The sequence below is a fragment of the Falco punctatus genome (assembly GCF_963210335.1).
Source record: "Falco punctatus genome assembly, chromosome: 9".
In the NCBI taxonomy this organism is placed as follows: domain Eukaryota; kingdom Metazoa; phylum Chordata; class Aves; order Falconiformes; family Falconidae; genus Falco; species Falco punctatus.
In genome coordinates, this window is record NC_137589.1 from 24,128,560 (window position 1) to 24,145,463 (window position 16,904).

Here is a 16,904-nt window from a genome sequence, read left to right on the forward strand (position 1 = left end):
TGCATTCCTCATACCAGAGAGATGGATTTCATTAAGTATGAAATTCAACTCTGAAATATGGGGTGGAAATTTATGGATTTATAATTTGAAGAAACTCTTAAAATGATGTTAAAAAATTCTGTTTAAATAAAGTAGAGAGGCAGAGCCCAATCTGTAAACACTAACAAGTCTATAAGGGAGTTGCCTTGTTGCAAAAGCATGACTTTTCCTTAGAAAGATTATACCACAGAAGTTATAGCTGTAATGATACATCCTTCATTTTACAGTATTTTTTCACCCTCTAATGTAAATTTCTTTTTTTTATTTCCTTTCTTAGAAACGTACACTTTAATCAATAGGAGAATTAACCAGACTATTGCAAAGTATTCGGCACTCAAGGGGGATAAGTTTCATTGCTGAAGTGAGCCATATTTCATTGCCAGGAAATCACAAACTTCTCATGGGTTGGGCCAGTCTTCAAAAAGTCTAATTTTTGAAGGAAGGAGTTGAAATCTGATTACCTGAACAGTGTGGTTATGTGCCGCTCTGTAATGAATTTCATGAGCTGAGGGGTAAGGGTGTTAAAAGATGTGACTTCTAAGATCTATGGACAATGTTCCTCAAAGACAAAAAATGTTACTGATGCCAAGAGAAAACAAATTCAGCATCCCACAGAATCAGACTTACAGGGCCAAATTCCGGTTTCCTCTTTACTTCAAAGTAAAGACTAAGCTAAGATTTTAGCCTATACTGTCCAAGCTTCCCAAAGTCTCTCCTTAGCTTCTCAAGCAGCTAATCCTACTGTAGTCAATGCTGTTGTGGTTTGCCTGTTGTTAATATGTTACACAGGTACTCTAGAGCTACTTTTTGAGTCCTGAAAGTGTTATTGTTAGACCTTTGTTTGCAGTGGAGAGAGATAACCAAAGCTTCTGGTCTTGATTCTGATGCTGACTGGCTGTATCACCTGAGAAAGTCTCAGTGCCTTCTTTTATCACCTCACTGAGGATGGTGCAGTTTGCTCTCATTACTGATCCACTTTAGATGTAAACAGTAAATTACCATTTTTTGTATTCCTCTGGAATGTCCATCTAAAAATTTCTAAATCAGTAATGTTTACAAAGCATATGCTAAACCTTCCATAAAATAAGGCTGCTTTTATTTTAGAAACTGCAAACTGTAATCCAGGGACTTGCCTGAAAACACATTAGAGAGCAGTAGAGAAGAAATTAGGAAACCAGTTTCTTAGTTGAGACTTTAGTCCCAGGTGGTAATCACTGGTAATCTTTCTACTGTTTGGAGTTCCATGCTGTTTCCTAAATAATAGTACTCACTATAAATCCATGAATAAATAATGTACTGAAACACATTTTCCAGAATCATGTGGAATGTGTTATACAAATGAAGACTTATCCCTGCCATAAGAGCAGTAACAATTTAGTGCCTTCTATTCCTTTTCCTTCAATAGAACGTAAAAATAGGCTAAGGTTCTCTGAATTTTTATCAGTGAAATTCTGTCATAGGTGAATGTTTCTAACTACAGAAGGCGGGAGGGTCTGAGCACTAACATACTAACATTCTGTGGACCACAGTCTGACCAGCTCTATATTATAATTTTTTATACAAGCAACCAGCCTTCTAATCAGAATTAGCTAATGACCTGAGAGAAATGAAATTAGTTTTAATGTAAAAGACACCAACAGGGTAAATATTAGATACTGTTGTGCAAACTCAAGAAGGTGAATGCTTTGATACTTATTTAATAGATAAAGCAATTAAGAGAGATATGTAAGAACCTACCTGTACAAGTTGGACAGATGATGCATCCAGAATAGTCTGAAATCTTCTATATTTTTGCCCAATACTGACTGTTTAGATCATCGTAGCTGTAGATGTCACATAAAACATATTCAGGATTTATTTGGTCTTTTGCTTCTTGGTTTTTCTTTCTTTTTCTTCCTTTCCTTCTGCTTTCTGGCTTTCTTCCTTTCTCTCTTTTTACTGCTTTGTTTATATCTTGTAACTAAGCACTGTGTAGTCTGGCAAGTGGCTAAGCAAATAAACAGTAAGGCTCCTTCTCTTGCTTGCAAGCCAAGCCTAGCAGCTCCTGGTTTGAAGTTGAGGGCAAAGTCATGTCTGCTGAGGCTGTTTACACTCCTTCCTTTTCTTTTTTCTTTTTCTCTACCCTCCACCCTTTTTTTTTTTTCTTTCTTTTCTTTTTTTTTTTGGTAGTTCACCCACTAGGTAATAAGAGCCAGCTTTTAGGAAGTGGCTCAATATAAATCTCTGGGTCCGTCGACATATAAGAACTCAATTGGATTACCTGACGCACACGGGAGCATTAGATCTAAAACCCTGTAGACTGATGTCACTTTCAGTCCCCTGCCAATCCAGAGAGAAGCACTACACCAAAGCAGAGATTGAAGGTCTAAGGGGGTGAGTGTGTCTTTTATGAGCAGTAAAATCCTTCAGACTCAATAAACAATGAGGATAAGATTTTGGTGGGTCTGTCTGGCAGAAAAAACAACTGAAAGAAGGGAATTTCATGTTTTGTTTAATATTGCTCAATCTGAAAAATTCTGGTTAATTATTGCAGGGTACAGCTGTGCTCAGAGCAGGGCAAAGGGAGCTCATGGGATACTGCAGGGCAACTGTAAGCTGGGCATAAGAAAGTGAAGAGAAAAAAAAACTTAGCAAAACAAAAAAAAGGAAAGTTCTATTGGACATATTCAGTAAGCTCTTCACATTAATTGTTCCTTCATTCTTCCCAGCTCTGCTACTCTTGGCATTCTATTTTATTCCTTCAATCTTCAAAACAGCTTTCTTCTGGTTTGAGCTGAATAGAAGTCCCATTGAGTCCAAAAAGTCTGAATTAATTCATTTACTTCCAAAAAAAAAACCCAAAACAAAAAACCTCAGAACTTATCGATATTATGTTATGAATTGCAGTGGCAAATATCCACTTTTACAATAATGTTAGTATTTAGATAGAGCAGACAGGATTTTATTTTTAAAGACCCTCAAAAACTGGATGACAGAAAATACAGTATTATACAAAAGGCCAAAAGCTACAAGAAAATATTCATATCAAGCAACCATCTCTTTTGCTGTCCATGTCTATGGTAAACACAACTCAAGATTGTTTTACCACCAGAAGCTGAGATCGTCATTACCCTAGATCCTCATACTGTTTGATTTATCAGCTGACTCTCAGCCATGTTCTTCTTAAGGTCTTGTCCTTCCTTGGATGTTAAGACTTGATTCTTGTCCTCCATAATATGTTCCCATTAAATCAGGTAGAAATGTTGGTTTGATTAACTAATCAATTTTCCTAAATGCTTTATGCTCCATTGCTTTAAGAAAAGACTCAATCATTCTTCTCATGAAAACTTGGGCCCGAGGCAAACCTGTAGTAGTTCTGTTGGTGTAAGCAACGGGTCCAGATTTGTGAAATCAAATTCTCACCCATGGTTCCTTCTCTGTTCTAAATAGTCATTGAAAACAGCTATTTTAGAAAATTACTCACATTATATTGATGTGAACCAAAGTAATATTTCAGATTCATAACCTCAAAAGAGACAGTATGAGAGCTTCAGTTGCATTCATTCTAACCACCTATTAAATCCTTACTGTGTAAAGATGACATATATATAATTGTGGCAAATTTTATATAACTTGATCACTATGAAATAAGGTTAACAAGATGAAAGACTTTATCCCAGTGAAGGAACTGCTGCATGGAGGCTTAGGATCTCCTGTATATTCAGTCCAGATTTCTGAGAACTGGCAATGGTCAGAATCCAATTATTCTCTTACATTAATGCCTTTTTATCCCACAGAAGCTGAAGTGTGGGAAGCTCTTAAAGTTTACATAAAGGTGAGGATTATTATTTCCTTCTCAGCTGACGGTGGTACAAGCAAGCTGTCAAAACTACAACCACAGGTCAGGCATGGGGTTTCTTAAACAGAGAAGACTCACAGCGCTTATGTTAAATTTTAACTGGTTTTAGTTCAGAGTCCCATGGAGTGGATCAAAAACTGCTTGAGCTGTCAGAGGTAAATGGAGCTCACTTGAGCTTTCAGAAAATCACTCAATATCCATTTTTGTTTTAAAGCTGCTCAAGTCATACAACAGGACCTAAACACTTCTGATAATGAACTTCCATGCGTCATGCCCGTGCCCGCTACACATACAAATTAAAGTTTTATTTCCATAATGGTTTCTAAGCAGATTGGATTTAGTCCAGTCATCTATATTTAGTTTAGCAAAGTAGTGTAGGGTTGTGAGTCTATGCTTTTGTTCTAGTCTTTGCTGTCAGGGCTATGTCACAGCAATATCTTAATGGGAATCAGCTGTGATTTGTGTGGCCCTGATCTCCGTTTTGAAGAAAAAGAGAAGGGGCCAATATGTAAGCAAGATGCAAAGAAAGGATGGAAATTAATATAAAATTAAAAGCTGAACAAATGTATCTGAACAGCCTGTTACTGTTTAAGACATAATTCATAAGTTAATAACAAAACCCCCACCAAACTGTGAATGGAGGTGTTTTGGGATTTGTTTTCAAGTTTGTGTTTGAATGGGGCAGGAAGGCACCATGACTCTTACCTGCCACTTGTGACAGTAACTGGTTTTCCTTAAGAACAATAGGTGGCAAAGGCTTGATCAAACTCCAGGGAGTTTCTAAATTTTAGAAACTTCTATGAATGGATTAGATAAAATATCATTTTTAATACAATATGTTTAATTTGCTTTTGCTTCTTACACTGCTTTTGAAAAGTGATGTGAGGCAATAAAATGTGATTGGGCAAGTGGCTCATGTTTGTGATACCTGCTTGCAGCTCTGCTGATCCCATGAGTAATTCAATGAGGAGCAATATTCCTATGATACATCCTCCAATGCATCTTTCTGGGATACAAGGAGAGAGGGTGTGAAGCTAGCAATTAATGATATGAAGTGCAAACTGACACTGTTTAATGCCAAATGCACTCAGACTATAATGGAGTTACTCTCTAAATAACTGTAAGTTCAGGCCATTACTCTGAGGAAAGAGAGTGAAACTTCTTTAAACGTTTCTGGAATATGGTGATGGAATTCCATGTGTACACTCCATGTATAGTTTCATTTAAAATAGCCATTTTGCTCTGCAATGATGTGGATGCTGATTGGGGAGGGGGGGTGGGGCAGGGATGGGGGGGATCTCTTTTCTCTCAAGAGAAAGCAAAAAAAAATATATATTGATTTGCTCTTCACCACCACAATGAAACCTGCATACATTCAGATATACCCGTATATATCAGGTTAACACTTTATTTATAGAGTGAAAGTAATTTTTCTCTACAATAGCTGAAGTGATTAAATATTCAGAATTCCAAAATCCTAAAATGACTGTATGTAAGTGGTCACAGGGTAGTGTTCTGCAATGCAGAGATGTGTACAGGCACCAAACTAGCACAAAGAGGTACAGTTTCATCCAAGGGGAATAATTTGCTATTGCAGTTATCCTCCTTATTCTGACCAGTGTAGTTTACTGGTTAGTAGTGTGTAGTATAGACCTAATACGCACTATTAATTGTCTTCAAAATGCTTTGGTCAGTTCATAATAAAAAAACAAATCAAAAGAGATAAAGCTAAGTTATCTCTGTTCTTCTACCTACCATTTAGATCAAAGTCCCCACATTTAGATGTTTTTCAAAACTACATTCAGAAGTCATTAGTTTTTGTATGGGATCTTAATAAGGCATTTAGACAGGATGTCAGATAATTGATGTTGACCAATTTCATTTGAAATACAGTCATTTTCTAGCTCTTTTCAGAGATAATCTATGACACATTTACTAAGATGGGGGAGGTGTTTGCATTTAGAAGTTGAAATTTTAAAACTCTGACAAGAATTGGTGCATTCCTGATAAGTCTTTTTTTAACCAGAAGGACGCAATGAGCAAATTCAGGGCTGACGTACATTGAATGCTGGTTGGAGAGAACATAGCTGAAAGTTTGCCTTTGGTATCCCCCTGAGTTCAGCACCAGAGTTGTCAGTGGTGTTGTTCAGTGTAAGGTCACCCACTTCTGGTCACTTTGAATGGTCCCATGTAACAAACCGTGAACAAAGGATGGTACAGGGCTTTTCCAACTATGACCACGTTACAACAACAAGAGGGAGACAGCTGATAAAAAAGTCCCTGTGGCCTTGTTATGAATCCTGGAAATGCCTTTTGCTCTGGAATTAATCTTAGAAAGCCAAATACTTAGACTTCATTGATAAGTGTGCAAGAAGGGAGATCAGGCATGTCAGTATGTGATTTAGAAAGACAGGAGTGAGGTACAGATACAAATTAGAAGTATGTTTGGCAGATTGCTTAACTAAACCCCGCAGCTGAAAAGCTGCACACATTTACAATCAATCTTTCCCCAGTAGGGAAACCACAACAACGTGCTTGTGACTTAGGTAGAATACATTGCCACAATCCAGCCCAGTGAACCACTGTCTAATGTTGTCCTCAGATAATGCCAAACCACAAGAACTTTTCCTAAATTTGCCCGTGAAAAATTTCAATTGAATAGTAATATAAATAAAGAACACCGAATGCTGTGTTAATGTCAGTGTTTAGAAATATGAGGCACGTGATACCATAAACACTATTTTCTAATAGTTAAACTACATTTCCCTCCACAAACAATTTCTAGTTGGCTGACTGTCTAATGATTCTACATACTTTGCTGCCTGTTTACTTGGTATACCTATTAGTATAAACTGGCTGTACATGGAATTATGGCTGCTCAGAAATAGCTTTTCAGGATCAGCAAAGAAGGGGTTAATAGTATTAATGATATTTCAGAGAACAGTCTCTTGACTAGACATACAGAAATGTCGTTTTTACTGAGCTTCATATCCCTTAGCCATGAACATGGCCCTACCTTCATGTTAACATTTATAACCTGTCGCATGGTGCCCCATGGTGGCTGCTTGCCTTCTGTTACATTTGCTCAAGCTAGCAAGTGCTCAATTCATTTTGGTTACTACTGAAAAAGAATATCTACCCCAGTTCATCATTATTTGCTAATAGTCAGAATTAAAGTGTGAAACAACATTTGGCAACTACTGTTTCTAGTTCCATTAAAAGAGGTCCCTCCAGCTAGTAACTTGAAGTTAATTTCATACTGCTTTTCAAGACATAATTACATTAAAAAATCTACCTGTTACAATGTTTCTTTTATTAACTTCTTTTTTTCTATTTCATTATTAGAATTAAACATTGTAACATCAGCTGTATTTATCAACAAGTAGAATGTGTGATTCTTGCTTCATTTTTCTTTGTACACTTTTTTAGGCTGTATTATGTCAGTTAATATGGGTTTGGTTGTAATTAGTTTCTAGCAAATTTCCATTTAACTTTCTTATGTGAAATGCAGCTTCTGTGCCACAACTAATGGCAAAAAAAAATGTTTAAGAAAAGATATTATTGCCAAACATCTTTATTTCACGTAAACATTTGTATCACTTCTGAAATTTGCTAAAATGTTTCAAAGTCTGGGTTTTCTTTCCATATCTATCTCCCTTAGCAAACAATATTTATTAACCTATTTTCATAAGAGGAAATGGATGTTGATCCTGGTTGTGCCTTGTCAAGCCTTAATGTGGAAAAACTGGGCCCTCTGAATACCCACAGTTCCTGTTGGTCTCTTCTTGATGAAATAATTAGTGAGGTTTGTTAATTTGCTTAATTTCCAGAAGACAGCTTTCACTGCTGCAAGCTACCTAGGTGCCTATGTGACGATGATCTATAAATGTCTAAAAGAAATAAGTGATAGAATTACAGTGGCTGCATGCTTGCACAGGTGGCTGAGCATAAGAAGTCCCATGAAATTAAATTTTTGGCAATGCAATCTATTGAAGATTGCTTAAGAAAGGATGTTGTTTGGCACAGGATCAAATGCTTTGCACAAGTCCATGTAAATGACATCAGTTGTTCTTCCCTTATCCACCATCACTGTAACCTTGTCATAGAAGGCCACCACATTTGTCAGGTGTGATTTGCCCTTAGTAAAGCCATGCTGGCTGTCACCAGTCATCTCCATATTTTCCATGTGCCTTAGTGTAGTTTCCAGGAGGATCTGCTCCATGATCTTGCGGGGCACAGAGGTGAGACTGACTGGCCTGTAGTTCCCTTTTTTCCCTTTTTAAAAACGGGGGTTATGTTTCCCTTTTCTAGTCAGTGGGAACTTCACTGGACTGCCATAGCTTTTCAGATATGATGGACAATGGCTTAGCAACTTCCATCAGGACCCACAGACACATTTCATCAGGTCCCATGGACTTGTATACCTTCAGGTTCCTTAGATGGTCTCAAACCTCATCTTCTCCTACAGTGGGTGGTTCTTCATTCTCTCAGTCCTTGCCTTTGCCTTCTGTGACTTTGGTAGTATGGCTTGAGCACCTGCCAATGAAGACTGAAGCAAAAAAGTCATTGAGTACCTCATCCTTCTCCATATCCCCCGTAACCAGGTCTCCTTTTTCCTTTTGGAGAGGGCCCACATTTTCCCTAATCTTCCTTTTATCACCAATGTACCTATAGAAGCTTTTCCTGTTGCCCTTGACATCCCTGGCCAGATTTAATTCTGTCAGGGCTTTAGCTTTCCTAACCTGATCCCTGGCTGCTTAGACAATTGCTCTGTATTCCTCCCAGGCTACCTGTCCTTGTGTCCACCCTCTGTAGGTTTCCTTTCTGTGTCTGAGTTTGTGCAGGAGCTCCTTGTTCATCCGTGCAAGCCTCCTGGCATTTTTGCCTCCCTCTTTGTTGTGATGCATCGCTCCTGAGCTTAGAGGAGGTGATCCCTGAATATTAACCAGCTTTTTTGGCCCCTCTTCCCTCCAGGGCTTTACCCATGGTACCCTACCAAGCAGATCCCTGAAGAGGCCAAAGTTTGCTCTCCTGAAGTCCAGGGCAGTGATCTTGCTGTTTGCCCTCCTCAGTGCCCTAAGGATCTTGAACTCCACTGTTTCATGGTCACTGCAGCCAAGGCTACCCTTGAGCTTCACATTCCCACCAGCACTTCCTTGTTGATGAGTACAGGGTCCAGCCTAGCATCTCTCCTCTTTGGCTCCTTGGAAGTTATCATCAATGCATCCCAGGAACTTCCTGGATTGCTTACGCCCTGCTGTGTTTTCCCTCCAATAGATATGGGGGTGATTGAAGTTCCCCATGATGACCAGGGCTTGTGAATGTAAGGCTGCTCCAATCTGTCTATAGAGGACCTCATCTGCTTGGTCTTCTTGGTTGGATGACCTGTAGCAGAAACTCACTATAATGTCACCTGTCCCTGCCCTCCCTTTAATCCTGACCTATAAGCTCTCGGTCAGCTCCTCATCTGTCCGCAGGCAGAGCTCCATGCATTCCAGCTGGTCATTGACATAGAAGGTGACACCCTCTCCTCATTTCCCCTGCCTGTTCTTCCTAAAGAGTCTGTATCCTTCCAGTCCAACAGTCCAGTCATAGGAACCATCCCACCAAATCTCTCTATAAGATTCCAATAAGATCGTAGCCGCAAGGCGTGCACGTCTGTAACTCCTCATGTTTATTCCCCATGCTCTGTACATTTGTATAGAGGCATTTAAGTTGGGCCCCCCATGAAGATGACTTACTGGCTGGAGTGCCTGGAATTCCTTTGTGCTGCTCTTCAGGTGCTCTCCTGGTGACCTGTGATCCTTCTCCACGCTCTGGGCATCTACTGCTGGCACTGGCATCAAACTGGTAGGAGTGGGATGGATTCAGGTTCCCCTCCCCCAGTAACTTTAGTTTAAATCCCTCTTCACCATCTTGGCAAGCCTATGACCGAAGAAGCTCTTTTGCTTCTCTGACAGATGGACCCCATCAGCCCACAGTAGACCGGTTTCTCTGCCGAACCCCCGGCAGTGGCACCAGTCCCAAAACCATTTGTTGATTCACCAGATTCAACTGGCCCTTTCAAACACCTTCCCTTTGCCTGGGAGGACTGATGAAAAAACTACTTACAGTCCAGAGTCCCTTACTGCCATTCCCAGGGCTCTGTTATCCTTCTTGATACTCCTCGGACGGCTCCTGGCTGTATCACTGGTGCCCATGTGAAACAACAGCAGTGAACTGTATGAGGCTTGGTAGCCTCTTGGTGCCATCCCTGATGCAAGCACCCAGTAAGCAGCGCAGCTATCTAAAGAGTGCATCATTGCGTCGGTGGTTATACGGGGAGCAGATCGGGCTGCCTTAGCTCCAGCACCTCTCCTGACGTGACAGGTCTTTCCTCTTCAGTCTGCAGAGCAGCAAAGCAGTTCTGCAAGGGCACATGCCTAGAATATCTTGTTTGTATTTTCAGCTTGTCTAAAAATGACTGTAGGCATAATGGGATATTTACTTGAAAAACAGCTATTGTGGTTTAAGCAGTTGCCACCTTGTGTCTATAGTCTATAGACTACAGTCCCCCTCAGCCGAAGCATATTGAGTTACTATGTGTATTATGCTACTCCATTTTGGTGCAAAAATAGATCATTATTCTTTACTATGGATGTTTTGTGGGCAAAAATGACTACTCCATATAGCTTTGGGCCTGTTATTTTGTATTATAGTTTCTAATTTTTGACATTTTGAGTTTTGTACATCAAAGTTTGGGTCAAATACTCAGATCTGTTGCCTTGACTCCAAAGATTTCAGCCTGAAGTGTTTGCTTTGCAGTTTATAAACATCAATATGTTAAAACCATGTTTACTACCGAGAGTGTGGCAATTGATAGAACCTTAATGAAAATATAAAAATATTATAAAACTACATTTGTAATGCAATTTCATGACTGCTCAACCCAGACGTTTTAATATAATTTTCAGAAACATACGTTTATACCAATATATGGAAGTAAGAAAGCTTGCAGTATTTTGGCAAAATTCACATTTTACTGCACTTTTAAAAGAAAAGTATCTTTTAAACACTCAACAGCTGCTTATTTTAAGGAGCAGTCCAAATCCAAGACTAATGCTATATGGACAACAAAACTGAGGAGGTAACAGAATGATTAACAATTACGTGTAAGCAGAGAATGATTTTCATGTTCTAGATTGTTCATTAATTAATTTTGGAGTTTCTATTATTAAATAAAACTGCTCATCAGATTCTGCTTATATATAAAATTCTGTGTTTATTTTGGAAAGGAAAATTCAAGTTCTGAGGTTGGTGATTCCCATTATTTTGCCAGGAGACCCTTACCAGCTTTCAGGCTTTCTCATGGGCCACCACACACCTTTATTGTCAAACCTGTCATCGAAAATCCTGCCGAGTTATACCATTCTGTGGCCTCAGCAGGGCCACAGCCTGAGAGCCCTTGCTGCAAAGACCTTGGCCCCTGCCCAGTAGCAATGCTTCCTTGTGTAGTCTTCTCTCTTCATATTTTTCTGCAGAACTATTTTTTCCCTCTTCTGCTACTGATACTCTACGAACAAATATGAATCTCCTGTATGCTTGTGTGTATGTTCTGTTGTAATGTAACCATACTCTTTGCTCTCTACTGTATCCTTCTAATCTGTTAAGAGTCCAGAGAAAAATGCTGGGTTTGTTGAATTCCATTGCAAAATACCCGTTTACTTTCATGGGCATCAGGTTTTGTGTTTTCTTGGACATCAGCCAGGGGAATCCAGAACACAGTTTCCGCCCAGACCTATGCAATGTATGAGTATAACCATTCTGCTTGTAAGAAAATAATTCTGCAAAGCAGTTTTGAAAACAATACTGTAGTGATGCTGAATGACATGGTCAAAGTTTTATTTTCTTACATAGGGACTTGATTTGGAAAAATTGATTATACACACATTCAAAGAAACCTTTGCCCTTACTTAGAGAGGTATTATTCCTATGTCTTGTATATTTTGCATAGTGTACAGGAACTTTAAAGCCTATTTACCATATTTTTTTTATTTTTAAAACCATTATACTGGTAAGTAGCAAATTTACAGTATGAAATGCTTAGCTTCCTTTCACAGTTTTCCTTCATAAAATCTTTACATATTTTGGAGCCCCTATTAAAATATATAATGCTCTTCATCATGCTTTGCAACAACACCAGTCTGATCTTGTCTAATTTCTGCATCATTATTTCTGTTGCTTAGCAGCCCTACATGCAAGATGGCAATAGATGCTGATGGTGTACATGGTTGTGAGGACTAGTTTTAAAAAGTCACTTAGAAATACATATCTGTTTAAAAGTGTCAACTTTGTAAACTATAAAATCTTAATGAGAATTTGATTATGCCCTGAAAAAGAAACGTGACAAACCTGGAGCCTAAGCAAAACACCATTTTATACTGTAAAGGAATTATGGTCCTTTTTCGCTTGCAAATCTCAATGCAGTCTTACTTCACATGGGGTGAGCAGGAACAGTAACTCTCCCCAAAAGATCAAGGAGTAACCTCAGTGACCTCTAAGGCCATGGGTCTGGCTGCAAATAACTGAACTGCCTGAACATGATGTCACCTCACCTGTTTCTTGCTGTGCAGAGGACACCAGAGGTTAACAGCGGAAGTCAGTTTGCCAGTAGAAAGGAACATCTGAAGGTGCAATGACGTGCATGAGCCAAAATCAGCAGGGCTAGTTTAATCTGCTGGTGAAGATGAATATGACCTACCCAGATTAAATTTTGCCTGCAATGTATTGTCGAGATTCATATTGTACCTTCTGCCAGCTGAACTTTGCCTTTGGCACACATAAACATAGAGGGGAACACAATGTCTGGCTTTGGTTGAGCATACCACAACAAGAAAAGGCCTCAAAGCAGAAAACTGGCTAATTCAGTTTTGGGGCTGTCCCAGAACTGGAATATTCTGAAGCACCACCTTTACCATGTAAAGATCCATGCTTGTTTAGCCATGCAGATGGCTAAAATCTGCTAGCAGCAACAATCTCAGTGTAATCTTTGGCATATTCCAAAATGTGACATAGGCCACTCAATTGTTTGACAATGAATTAAATGAGGAATGTCCATTTTTACAGTGCCCTGTGCCTAACTAGCAGATTTTATTTATTTTTAAATACTGCTTATAAGGCATTTTTTGTACTGTGTAGTAAAAATATACAAAGGGGGTTGCTTCAACGATATTGACATGGCTTCAAGGTGCCGAGAGGCCTCCTTTCATCTTTAAGCAGGACATTCTTGGGGAAAAGAGAAAAAGAAAGGACGATAATATATACCAAACAAAATATTGAAAAACCGAGGAGAGAGTACCCGATGTCAGGTGCCACGAGCCAAAGGCAATGGTAATGAATGCCTCAGAATCCCACAAAGAAGCACTCAAGATTTAGAGGAAACCCAGCGCCAGAGCAGATACAGAACAAGAAAACGTTACAGCACTCCAGACACCCAATAATGAGATAAAGCGCTGCCTCGCCAGGCACGCAGCGGGGAGCCTGGGGCTGCCAGGGCCGGGGGCGATGGCTGGGAGCCGCAGAAAAACCGATGCCAGAGCGTGAGGGGCGGGTGCCAGGGCACTGGAGAGCGTGATGGCAAAGGCCTGAGGGTCGGCAGTGCTTTACGAAAGCCCCAGCAGGAAGGGAGGCCTGGTGAGGGGATGCCGTTCGGGAAAGGCACAGCTCCAGGCGACAGGATTCGGGGCAGGCAGAGCGAAGCGGTGCCGGCAGGGTCGCGCCCCGCAGCCCCGCAGGGCCCGAGCCGGGGCGAGGCGGCGGAGGGGCAGCGCCGGCGCGGAGCCGAGGGCAGGGGGCGGCGGCGCGCGCGGGGCCGGGGCGGGGCGAGCGGAGGGGGAGGGCAGCCGCAGCCGCGGCGGGCGGGCGGAGCGCGGTGCGTGTGCGCGGTCCGGCCCCGGCTCATTACTCAGCGGCCGAGGCAGGAGGCGGCGGCGGGAGGTGGTGAGCGCGGAGCGGGCGGCTGCGGCCCCGCTGGGGCGACGGGGGGCGGTGGGGCCGGGCCGGTGCGCGAGCGAGCGGCCGCACCGCGGGGGCCGGGCCTGGGCCCGGGCGTTTTGTTTACGTTTCGGCGGGGCAGCGGCGGGCGGGCAGGGGGCTGAGGGCGGCCCCTGCCCTCGCCCGGAGGCGGGCGGTGCGGGGCGCTCTGCTCCGGTGACCTTCCGTGGCTGCTGGGGGCCTGGGGGGGGCGGAGGGGCCTCGCCGGATAATGGCGGGGGCCTCTTTGTTGGTGTGGCAGGAGGGGCAGGAGGCTCGGCGCGGGGCTCCTCCTCCTCCTGGCAGCGGGGGCACCCGGGCAGGCCGGGCTGGCGTCTGCTTCCAGCCCGGGCGCCCGCCGGGCCTCGGGGAAGGCCGGGTCAGCGCTCGGGGCGGCGGGAGCAGCCTGCGGGCGAGCCTGCCGCCTCGGTGGGCAGCTCCCGTGACCTTGCTTCTGAAATGCCTCTTAAAGCAGAAAGCGCTCCTCTGGGGTAATGTAACTGCTCCAGACAGAGGGGCTTGGGGGAGCCCGGTGGTGGCTTTGATTATTTTGCCATTTAATTCTTACTTTTCTTGCAAGAGGAGTGAGCTGTCTCTGCAGAATTTCTTTTGATCTTTATGGTCTCCGTGTCGCTAGCAGCATCCAGTTTTACTCCCAAAGCCTGGTTCTTTATGCCTTTCTACCTGGAGCGGTTCCGTCAAGTTTAACCTGAGCACCACTAATAACGTGCAAATACAAATCCCACTCGATCGTTTATGAGCTACAATAATGGTTTTCGAAATTCGATGTTGTATGGAACTGGCTTGTTGAAGTCTTTCAGACAATCGAAAAATCCTACACGCTTTGGCCTGTCTGACAGTGTAAACACAAAGGATGTTTTGCTTGTTCGGGGAAGGAAAGTATTACTTGCCCTAGGGCATGTGCATGTGGAATTGAGCAAGCTTACTCCTCGCAGCTGGGTTTGACTTGCAGCTGGGTTTTACTTACAGGTGTGGGGGCTTAACCAATGATGGTCTCACCGGCCACGCAAGACATGGTCTCGCTTCTGGAGATGGCAGCAAATGTACCTCTAGGGCAGAGTGTATATGACATGCATCTTTATGTATTTGCAGGTATGATGGCTTAAACTGCCACGTGAAGAGAAACTGGGCCAAACCTAGTTAAGGATACTGTCAAAGTGAGTTCACTGACTGAACTGAGCGTTCCTTGTATATAATGAAGGGAAACTCAATTCTTCTAATAGTAGTTATAAAAAATATGTTGGATTTCAAATAGTCCCCTGCTTTGATCTCATTCTGTGGGGGCAGCCATCTTGTCTTTTTTCCCCACTTGGTTCAAAGATGTGTAACATAGACTAGTTGGATAGCAGGATGCAGGTATGGAGCTCTGCGGAAGACGTGATGCTGGTTCAGGGACTAGACATTGCAGGCTGCCTGTCAGATCTCGATAGTTTTCAGGGCCAGCTGTGCGAAGTTTTTATGGGAGAAGGGAGAGAGAAACATTTGCTGAATGAGACTAATCCAGAGTTGCAGAGGGTGTACGATGTTGTTTTGTCATCGCTTTGAAAAAGGAATTTTGATGGTGTCTTCCAGTGCAGAAGTTCCCAAGCTTTTTGGACCGTTAGCTTGTATAAGCATTCAAAGTAATCTTGTGGGCTGCCATATACTTCATGGAGACTTTTAGTCGGAAACAGTAGTAAGATGATCTAATATGGTTCTGAGTCCAGTGGTTTTGGACTGCTTATTCTAGACAGGTGTAGAGTTGCTTTTTGTATGTGGCTTTTGTGTTCTAACTTTTAACCCCGCTCTTTAGGCACCAAGGCCTTTACTGGCTTTATGGGTAACCTCCTTTGCAAAGGTTTTAGGTAAACTTGTTATATTGGTGATTGTTATGCAAATATTAGGCGATAAGCAAGTGTTTGGAGACTTTAACAACTGAATTTATTTTCTGCCTGCTACTTACCTGAAATGATGTGTTTATTTCATGGTTTGTTTGGTTTTTTTATTTTTTAGGCCATGAGCTAATGGGGTAGTAATTGAGATTATAATGCTACCTGGTTATTTGTTCACTGTATATGTGGGTTTGGTTTCTTTTTCATCCTTCCTCTAAGGCCTTCATTGTTTGAATGCTTATTATTTAAAAGATGCTTGGAAAGTACATGCCCAATTCATCATTTCTGAGGTTTGATCCAGTATTCTGGACTAATATAACTGTCCTCCTTGATAGTTCTGCTGAAAATTATGGTGTGCTATTTCTTAAACTTAATTTCCCACCCACCTCCCTTGGGGAAAAAAGTACTGTATGTATGTGTAGTATGTTCATTGCTGAAAATTAGACTAATCTGTGGGTTTTTTTTAATAAAGGCTAAATGTATTTTATTGCTGTGTTTCCTTTAAAACACACCTTAGTCCTTAATTCAAAACCTGCAGAAGTAGGCATCTGTTTGTTACAGAAGGATCTCTTGGCTTTTGAAAGGTCTTAAAAAGTCCAGTTGAGACTACTTATGCTGTTTACCTGCTGTGAAATTCACCACAGTTTGGACATGGATGCTGAAAAACAATTCTTGCTTTGATTTAAGCATCTGAATGTGTAGTTTTCAAATCTTTTAGGAATCCCCTTATTTAAATGGAGATGGAAATTCACCTTTAAATTGAATAAAGGCCCTTTGGGGCTATCCTCGTGAAAAGATGAGCTAAACTTGGAGGCATTCATTGCTCCATTATAAAGTATATTTGTATGAAAATGCAGCAATAGTCATTTTTATTTGCATATATTCTTTTTGATAGTGACTGTAGTGTCAGCAGAAGATGCTTGGTTGATACAGTCCTTGAGTTTTCAGAGCAATTGTAGGTGTTTATATTTCTATAACATCACAGCATAGTTTCAAGTTCTGTGGCTACCCTGCTTAAGCAGTTTGTTACCTGCTGTTCTTTCTTGCCAGCTGCTGTGTGGCAAGATAGATCAAGGAGCTAACTGATCTAGCTGAAAAAAATCTTTCAATTAGACTATGTTTCA

At 41.6% G+C, this 16,904-nt stretch overlaps 2 protein-coding genes across 17 annotated transcripts in view; one reads left to right on the forward strand and one right to left on the reverse strand.

Annotated features, from left to right (window-relative positions):
* Window positions 1–2,410, reverse strand: part of FRMPD2 (FERM and PDZ domain containing 2) — a 79,611-nt gene extending 77,201 nt beyond the window's left edge. For 3 of the 5 annotated variants that reach the window (XM_080401537.1, XM_080401539.1, XM_080401538.1), the window contains exon 1: window positions 1,777–2,409. The gene's annotated coding sequence lies outside the window, so the exon portion shown is untranslated. Of the gene's footprint in view, window positions 1–1,776 lie in introns of all 5 variants that reach the window. The other 2 variants (XM_080401536.1, XM_080401535.1) reach the window with 1 other exon arrangement.
* The window catches only part of MAPK8 (mitogen-activated protein kinase 8), a 185,838-nt gene that overhangs the window by 126,364 nt on the left and 42,570 nt on the right, over window positions 1–16,904 (forward strand). For 3 of the 12 annotated variants that reach the window (XR_013930378.1, XR_013930379.1, XM_080401693.1), the window contains exon 1: window positions 2,447–13,855. The exons of 3 other annotated variants lie outside the window; for them this stretch is intronic. The gene's annotated coding sequence lies outside the window, so the exon portion shown is untranslated. Of the gene's footprint in view, window positions 1–2,446; window positions 13,856–13,877; window positions 15,067–16,904 lie in introns of those variants that run through there. 6 more of the 12 variants (XM_080401696.1, XM_080401695.1, XM_080401700.1 and 3 more) reach the window with 5 other exon arrangements.